Source organism: Cynara cardunculus, unplaced genomic scaffold (genome assembly GCF_001531365.2).
Source record: "Cynara cardunculus var. scolymus isolate 2C unplaced genomic scaffold, CcrdV1 Un_Scaffold_2854, whole genome shotgun sequence".
In the NCBI taxonomy this organism is placed as follows: Eukaryota; Viridiplantae; Streptophyta; class Magnoliopsida; order Asterales; family Asteraceae; genus Cynara; species Cynara cardunculus.
Window position 1 is genome coordinate 15,815 of NW_020201241.1, and position 9,786 is coordinate 25,600.

Consider the following 9,786-nt stretch of genomic DNA (forward strand, 5'->3'; position numbering starts at 1 on the left):
AACCGAAAGCTTAGAACCGAAAGTAATATTCTAGAGAGCAATTATAACTAATATCACAAGTGTTAAATGGTAGAAAGTATGAAAAAGTGTTTTAAAACAAGCCTTAAGCCTTCTTTATATAGGCTAAGGAAGATCACATAGTGGGTGCCAACTAATAAGACAAAAGCTTCTTCAAAACTGGGTTTTGACTGGGCCCAAGGTCGTTGACCACACATCCTCTATGGATCAGCCATTTCTCTACGGCCCAAGCAGATTTTCAGCTCTCGGACAGGTACTATAGGACCCTGCCACTCCTGGTCCTGTAGGACTGCCGTCGGACTGGGCTCAAAAATCATCAAAAACCTGTAAAAACAAGGAATTAACATTAGATATACTATATTACTACTACTATATGAAAAAAACATAAAAAGACTCAATTAAGACACTAATGGGCCAATAAAACATGGGAAAATGGTTAAGAAAATGATGTAATAAGGTTAATAAAATAACACTTGTCAGTAGGTCACGATTGTAACCTAGCATGCAGATGAAGCGGAGGATATCGGAACTCCTGGGTAGTTCGGCGTAGTGGTCAATGCCGAGTTCTTGGCGTGTGGGAATGCAAAGGACTCTAGAGACCTTTGCCCAAATTTTTTTGACGGAACAGATCATGTCGTTTGGGGTGTCAATATCCCCTATGATTCCACGGCCGTCGAGGATATACTCGCAAGTCTGCCAGTACTGTTGGACGTACTTAAATGATACGCCATTGTCGATTGACGTCAACGCCGGTTGTAGAACACAGTTATGGAAGAACTCTATCATGATAGCATACTTTGCGTCAAATAGGTCGGTGTGAAGGTCGATCGCGTTGTTGTTTGGTTTTAAGGGAAGGAACACCAGTGTGCGGCTATCGGCGCCGGTGGATTGCACATGGCTGTCGTTGTTGTTTGATTCATGAGAGGCGGAGGATGCCATTGCTTGTTGAGGTTGCAGGTTTTGAGTTTTTCAGATCGTCTGTAGGTAGTTGCAGGTTTTGGGGCGTAAAGAGAAAATGGTGTGGGGAAGATGGGTATTTATAGGTGAAGGAGGGGAACAGGCAAAAAGAAATATTTAAATGGTAATCATGATAGTGGAAAGACGTTTGGCAAAAAGGTGATTTGGTGGGGATTGTGGGCCGTCTTGACGGTTCTGTGCCATTAATGTTGGAGGACACGTGTCATCATGGGGAGAGTGAATGGGTAATGTGAAGAGGTTTATGAAGAACAACCTGTTAATATGGCAAGTTTTTTGTGTCAGGTGACGTTTGAACAATTTGGAGTAATTTAAAAGTTATCCCAAATAATATCTCCTGAAATATTGTGCCAAAAACAATTTAAAATTCCATCTAATTGTAAGATTAATACTAATTACGAAGTTTTGGTCTTCTAAAAATCCATGAAGTATAGTTTTTAGTCACAAAAGCTGCAATTTTATATAATCTTTACAGAGTTTGCAATTAAGATGGGTTTTTGGAAAAAAAAATGTTTTGTCATGGAACCAGAGGAGCTCTGGTTGGATATGACTCATTGGATGGGGAACCAGAGGTCTGTGGTTAAACATACCCTTTAGGGATGAGGAACCAGAGGTCTCTGGTTGCGCATGATGAATGAGTTCATCGAAGAATTGTTAGGTTTTATGTATAATGAGCCCTGGATAGTCGAAGCAGATGCTCTGGTTAAGCATGGACAACCCATGATGTAGGAACAGAGGGTCTTTGGTTGTCTACTCATGTTTTATTCATCATTTTTCTAGCATTTTGGTGTCTAGAGGCTCTGGATAGTAGAACCAGAGGCTCTGGGATGGAAAATGCATATATATGCAATGGAAAGTTTTTTATGATGAATGAAAAGCTCCCCCTTAAATGATGCATGGGGAGGAGATTGAGTTTAAAACTCCCCCTTGAACCGTTAGGTAGGTATATTTTGATGACCAGAGGCTCTAGTCTATACAACCAGAGGCTCTAGTTGTGAAAGATGATGAAAGAATGGTATGAAATATGGCTAAGTGTGAAAGTGGACATGAGAAAGAGTGTGTCTTTGAGATCAGAGGGCTCTGGTTCCAAAGAGAACAAATCCAGAGGCTCTGGTCTTTAGAACCAGAGGCTCTAGTTGTAAGTGTGATGAAAATAGTTATTAAGGTATGGTGAAGTATATACAAAATGGTATGAAAAGATGGATCCTTTGAGACCAGAGGGCTCTGGTTCCAAAGGGTGATGGAAAATGACGTGGTTACATGCATGAATGACCAAGGAAGTCCAAGTTTGAGACCAAAGTGGCTCTGGTCTCTAAGAATTGGAATCTAGAGGCTCTGGTCTATAGAACCAGATGCTCTGGATTGGAGGGGAATACTTGGATAGAAAATACCAAGTATTTGCTTTGGACCAGAGGTCACTGGTTCCAAAGGCGATTAAAATTTTGCCAAAAAATTAATCTAAGTGATTCTAAATGGCTAGAGGCTCTTGTCTTTATAACCAGAGGCTCTGGTTTAGAGTACTTGGTATTTATGGCTATCATAATATTTAACACTTATAGGCATAACCATGAGATATTGAGGATCTCTGGTTTTAGACTAATGATTGCCTCTAAGTGGTGAGATTCAGCACACCCATCTTGCTGACTAGGAACAAAAATCTTTCCTCATCAAGAGCTTTTGTACAAATGTCAGCAAGTTGAATCTCAGTAGGAACAAAGTACATCTCTATATTACCTTTTTTCAACATGGTCTTTCAGAAAGTGGTACCTTACATTGATGTGCTTGGTCTTGGAATGCTGCACAGGATTTGCAGAGATAGCTATTGCACTCTTGGAGTCACAGAGGATTGGTATCTTTTCATATTGAAAACCATAGTCCTTAAGATGGGTCTTCATCTAGAGAATTTGTGAACAACAACTAGCAGCAGCAACATATTCTGCTTCTGCTGTAGAGRTTGAGACACAATTCTGTTTTCTGGATGTCCAACTTACCAGCTTGTCTCCCAAGAGTTGACAGCTTCCAGACGTACTCTTTCTATCAAGCTTGCACCCTGCATGATCTGCATCTGTATAGGCTATTAGATCAAAGACAGAGTGCTTAGGATACCATAGACCCAATGAAAGGGTTCCCTTAAAGTATCTAAAGATCCTCTTGATTGCAGAGAGATGAGATTCTTCAGGATTGGATTGATACCTTGCTCAAAGACATGTAGCAAACATGACATCTGGTGTACTTGCAGTCAGATACAGGAGTGATCCAATCATGTCTCTGTAGGTTGTGACATCCACATATTTGCCTGATGGATCAGCAAATAATTTGGCTCCTGTAGCCATATGAGTTCTCATCGATGATGAATTTGAGAGACAATACTTCTTCAGAAGGTCAATCACATACTTGGACGGATTGATGAAAATCCCTTCTGAAGTTTGTTTTATTTGAAGACCAAGAAAGAAACTAAGTTCTCCCATCATGCTCATCTCAAATTTGCTTTTCATCAGCTCTGAGAATTTTTTGCAATGTTTTGCATTTCTAGAGCCAAATATGATGTCGTCCACATATATTTGTACTAGTAGTATGTCACCTTTATGCTTCTTGAGAAAGAGGGTTGTATCGATTATACCTTTTTCGAAGCCATTGTTGATGAGAAAAGTGGATAGAGTTTCATACCAGGCCCTAGGTGCTTGCTTTAGCCCATAGAAGGCTTTGTCCAGAAAATAGACATACTCTGGATGTTTTGGATCTTCAAACCCAGGGGGCTGCTGCACATAAACTTCTTCTTGAAGTTTGCTATTGAGGAAGGCAGACTTGACATCTATCTGATATACCTTTAAGCCTTTGTGGGCTGCATAGGCTAGGAATATCCTGATGGCTTCAAGTCTTGCAACGGGAGCAAATGTCTCATCGTAGTCAATCCTTTCTTCCTGGCAGTAGCCCTTGGCAACAAGCCTGGCCTTGTTCCTTATTACTATGCCATCTTCGTCCTTCTTGTATCGAAATACCCATTTGGTTCCTATGGTCGTCTTCTTTTTCGTTAGAGGCATAAGGAACCATACCTTGTTTCTCTCAAACTGGAGTAGTTCTTCTTGCATTGCATCTATCCATTTTGGATCTTGTAGGGCTTCAGAATTTTTCTTTGGTTCTATCATGCTAAGAAAGTTGGTGAAGAGGCATTCATTGGCTGTTGCTGATCTCGTGTTTACACCAGATGTTGGATCACCAATGATTTAGTGATGTGGGTGGTCTTTCATTCACTTGGTGCTTGATTGGGTTTCTGGAGTATCAGGATGCAGTTCTTCATCGACTGATGGAACTGGTTGCTCCCCCTCTAAGAGATCATCTCCAGAGTTAGACTCTGGTTCTTTTTCTTGATCTGAAGACACAGAAGAAGTAGAAGGTGAAGTAACATGAGTTTCAGTAAGAGTTGTACCTTTATCATTGGAGACTACTTGTTCTTCATCGATTATGGAAGTGGATTTTGCAGTAGGTGCATGTCCATAGATTACTTCTTTTTTGAAGATGTCTTCAAATAATTGAGCTAACTTTGATTCATTGGGTTTGCCAAGTGATGAATCAGATGCTCTTCTTTGAAGTCCGAGTCCTGAACTGTTGTGTCCAGAAGTCATGTATGTGGAGTCATCAAAGGACACATTGATGCTTTCTATGACAATTCTTTTCCTTTTGATGTAGACTATGTAGGCCTTTGCGGTTTTGAGAGTATCCCAGAAAGACCCATTCATCGGCTTTCTTGTCGAACTTGCCAAGGTATTCCCTATCATTGAGTATAAAGTATTTGCACCCAAAGACATGAAAATACTTGACATTTGGTCTTCTCTGATTAATGAGTTCATAGGGTGTCTTCTGTTGCCTCTTATTGATGATGGATCAATTCTGGGTAAAGCATGCAATAGAAATTGCTTCAGCCCAGAAGGTAATGGGTAACTTCGATGAAGCAAGCATGGTTCTTGCTGCTTCTACAAGGGTTCTGTTCCTCCGTTCTACCACTCCATTATGTTGTGGGGTTCTGGCTGCTAAAAAGTTGTGTGATGCCTTCACTGATGAGGTATTCATTGATTCTAGCATTTTTGAATTCAGTTCCATTGTCGCTTCTAACTTTAATGGGTTTTCGTTGTAGAAGGACTTGGAGCCTTTTCATCATCCTAATGAGTAGGTCAGAAACATCTGTTTTTTTTTCACAAACTCAACCCAGGTGTATCTGGAGTATTCATCAACAAGTACAAGTATGTACTTCTTTCCTGAGAGGCTTTGTGTAGATATGGGCCCATAGAGATCAATGTACATCATATCCAAGGGATTGGTGCAGGAAGTTTCTGATTTTTTTCGGTGAGAGGCCCGTTTTAGCTTTCCCATCTCACAGGCTGAGCATAGATGATCTTTTTCAAAGTTGAGATCAGGAATCCCCTTGACCAGCTTCTGTTTGGCTAGTTTTGTTAAGACATCAAAATTCATGTGTGAGAACTTCTGGTGCCATAGCCAATTTTTATCGCTCTTATGGGATACAAGGCATAGGGTGTCTTGTCCCTCAGAGGATTGAAAGTCCAGAAGATAGAGATTCCCTTCTCTCTTAGCCTTGATAATGGTTTGACCGGGTTTTGTCTCTATGATACAGAAACCTTTGCGGAACCTGACTTCAAGACTCTTGTCGCAGAACTGGCTTATGCTTTGTAAGTTGTGCTTCAAACCTTCAACATAAGCTACTTTGCTGATTGAGATGTTGCCTTTGATGAGAGTTCCATATCCCTTAATGGTTCCCTTGCTGTTGTCTCCAAAAGTGACAGAGCCTCCATATTTTTTGATGAAGGAGGTCAGCTAACTTTTGTCACCAGTCATGTGCCTGGAGCAACCTGAATCCATGTACCATGGTTGCACATGCTGGTCCTGCAAGACAAATTAAGGGGTTTTAGGCACCCATTTCTTAATGGGTCCATGTTTGTTAGTAGGAGATACCACTCTCTTTTCATCTCCCTTAGCCTTTGCAGGCTTGGGTTTATTAGCATTTCCTTTGCCCTTGGACTTGGGCTTTTTCACGTTTTCATTGGTTTTAACTTTATAGCGATAAACGTGTTGGGAGAACATGCAGCGATGTGTCAAAATGTGATTCCTCAGGTTTTGTAAAAGCGCTAAACATTGACAATTATAATTTGGACATGAATGTATAACGTTCTTTTTATTCATTGAAAACAAAGAAGTAAAAACAGGAGATGTAAATCCTATCCTAGCATCGGTTGTTTTTACAAACTTCCTATCTAGTTCAGATTTTTTATTTGAAGGGGTCTTTGTCTTTACTTCTTTTCTCCTGAGGAAGGACTGCTTTTCTTCAGCTAAACGAGAGGAAAAGTGGTGGTTAGTTTTCTCAGAGGCAGGCCACTTCTGTTTTTGCTCACGAGTAAACTTAATGAACTTATAAGATATACTAGAGCCTTTTGAGTTATCGTTGGCAGATTTTATATTTCTCAGTTTTTCTTTTCCTTTGTCCGAAGATTTCATCGATGGAGAAATACCAGATTTCATTGGGGGTTTGAAGTTTTGAGGCTTCTTATTCTCAATGATCTTTGGTGATTCACAGATTATCTAGATTCAGAATCTAGAAAGTCTCTCGCTGATTTCTCGAAATCAAAATTAGCATGGATGTTTGTGGGAGGTGTGGGTTCAGAGGTTGATGCTTCAGAGTGATCTGCTTGAGGGTCCATCGATTCTGACTTAGATAAACTTTTAGTTTTACATGGATGGTTCCTCAGTAGGATTCTCCTTTTCATCAACAGTACTTGCTGATGAAGTGGAATTGACAACCAGAGACTCTGGTTTGACCATAGAGTTTCCATCGGTTTCTGATTKGRAGRTRTCATTYCTTTCATCAGAATTCTTACATGTACTGCTCTCGTACACCACATTTTCAAAATCCTGTCGTAAAACGATAGTTTTTCCATCGACTTTAACTCTTTTATAATTCGCTTTTGGTTTCGGGATAAAGTCGGGTTTCTCAATGCATCCAAGTTTGAAAGTGGATTCAAGGGTGGATTTCTTTGAATCGATGAAGGAGTCCAATTCATTGAATCCAATCCCTTGAGTGTCCATTTGACCATTTAACTTTTCATACACATGTTGGGCATCCTTGTATTTCTTCATCAGAAGTTCATTGGTTTGAAGCTTCTGATGAAGAATCTCCCTTTCCTTTTGAAAGAAATCTTTGAGAGCTACTGAGTTGAGTCTCTCTGCCTCATATTCTTTTAAGGCCTTAGTTTTATTTTCTAAGTCTTTGGTAACTCCCTTGTTTATTTCCAGAAGTTTTTATTTCTCTGATTTTTTAAGGGTGGTGATGCAAGTCTTTTCTTTCATCAGGTCAACTTTTTCTTCGGTTAGAAGATTAGTTTCTGTTTTGTAGAAACTGACTTCTTTTTCCGCTTTCAAAGCTTAACTTTTCTTTTAATTTTAAAAAGTCCTCTGAAAGCTTTATTACCGTTAACTCTAGCTCAGATGGAGCCGAGTTGGTTTTATTGAAAGTAGACTCACATACCTGGTTATCAGTGTCAGAGGCAGATTCTGCATTGGACGTGGCCATTAGGCAGACGAGTGCTTTGTTTTCTTCATCGGATGAAGAATCAGACACCCAGTTTTCTTTCTCAGCCATCAGGCTTCGCTCTTTAGGATTATATTTGTATTTATTCTTGTAATAGTCAGCATCCTTTACTAGTCATCTTCTGCATTCTTTGGAAAAATGACCGATTTTTCGGCAACTGAAGCAGCAGATGTCATTTTTCCTTCCATCTTTGTCCTCTTTCTTCTCCTCTAGTCTATCTTCTCTTCTTTCTTCTCGCTCTTCTCTTTCATCTCTTCTCTCTTCCCTCTGATGAAATTTAGATGGCTTCCTTTCATAGGATGGCTGGTATCTTTCTCTCTTGAACTCTCTTCATTCATAGGGTTTTTTGATGAACTTTTTCTGGAACAACTTTGTAATCAAGGCCAAAGATTTGGCAAAGGCTTTGATGTCATCATCTGATTCAGATGTTTCATCTTCGGATTCTGATTCCACCACCAGTGCTTTCTTTCATTTCTTCTTGTGGTCTCTGGTAGAGGTCCTTGAAACTTCCTTTTCTTCAGCTACTAGAGCCAGGGGTCCACCGATGGACACCTTTTTCTTCATGATGTCGTTCTCTTGTGCAGCAAGCGGTCTGTATACGTCATGGAGTGACCAGCCGTCTAAGTCCTGATTTGCTTGAAGGGACATCGACAACTGTGTCCATTCATCGCCGAGACTTTTAAGGAACAAAACATTGTTTTCTTCCTTCGTTCTGGAGATATCGTTTTGACGACATTGATTAATCAATGTGTTGAAAGGATCATATGTCTTCTGTATTGGTTCATCAGGAAGAGCCTTAAAGTTGGTTTATTCGTTGAGACATTGAGCTTTACGATTCTTCTTCGTTTTTCCCCTTCTTCCAATTGGCTTGCCAGCTCATCCCATAGTTCCTTGGCTGTGGAACATGCATCAAGGGATTGGAAGATTTCATTGGGTATGGCCATAATTATCAGTCTTTTGGCCTTTTTGTCGGTTTCAACCCGCTCTATGTCGTCTTCATCCTAATTCTTCTCATCCTTGGGCATGTAGTAGGCAGGAATTTCTGCTATGGTATTTGTTCCTGGGACTCTTGGAACAAGAATCTGTGGAACATAGGGACCCTCCATGAGAGATCTTAGAAGGTTTCTGTCCATGCCTTCTTGAAAATTCACCATTCGTATCTTCCATTGTGGGTACTCTTCTCTTTGAAGAGTTGGAGGTTTGGTGAGGGAACGAACACTATAAGCAGAATTCCAGTTGGCCATTAAGATTTTTGAAGAGAGATAATTTACGTTTTAGAGAAGATATTTTGTGAAAACGCGAATTGAGAGATTTTTGATGATCGTTTGATTTGAAAAACAATCAATTGGCTCTGATACCAATTGTTGATCCCAGATCTCTCAATAACACTAATAATCGAGTTAAGAATAACCAAATTATAGTGTTTTAATGAACAAAGTGATGAACACTCAAGAACAAATTATGAACTTTAAAGAACAATCTTGAGTGTCAAAGGTTTCACTTTATTAATAAGAAAAACGTAAAAGCGACATTTAATACAATAGGCTTAGTCACCTATTTATACTAGTAAGCTAATTAGAAGATAACTATCTAGTGAGACTATTTAGCTAATCTTCTATTAACAGATAATGTTTATCTAAACTATTGATAAGCTATAATATTAAGATAAACTTGAAATCCAGCAGTCGACTTGTCATCTCTAGCTGCCTTTCATGGGATGATGAATCAACCTTATCTTCATATCTTCATCGTATGCCTCTRGTTGAATTGCTGAAGAAAACTCTAAGTGTTGTTGACCAGAGGGGTGATGAAGATGCTCTTTCCATCGCATCTCTGGTTGTTCATCGACCCTGTGGTTGTTCTTCAGACTTGGTCAATTCTGCCTTGATGTCTTCATCGGTCTTCTGGTTCTTCATCACTTATTGTTTTTCATTACTTTTACACTTTATGGATTATGGGGTCTAACAAATAATCAAGTTAAGAATAACCAAATTATAGTGTTTTAATGAACAAAATGATGAACACTCAAGAACAATGTATGAACATTCAAGGAACAATCTTAAGTGCCAAAGATTTCACTTTATTCAATAATAATGTAAAAACGTAAAAGCGTCTTTTAATTACAATAGGCCTAATCACCTATTTATACTAGTAGGCTAGCAAGAAGGTAACTATCTAGCAAGACTATTTAGCTAATC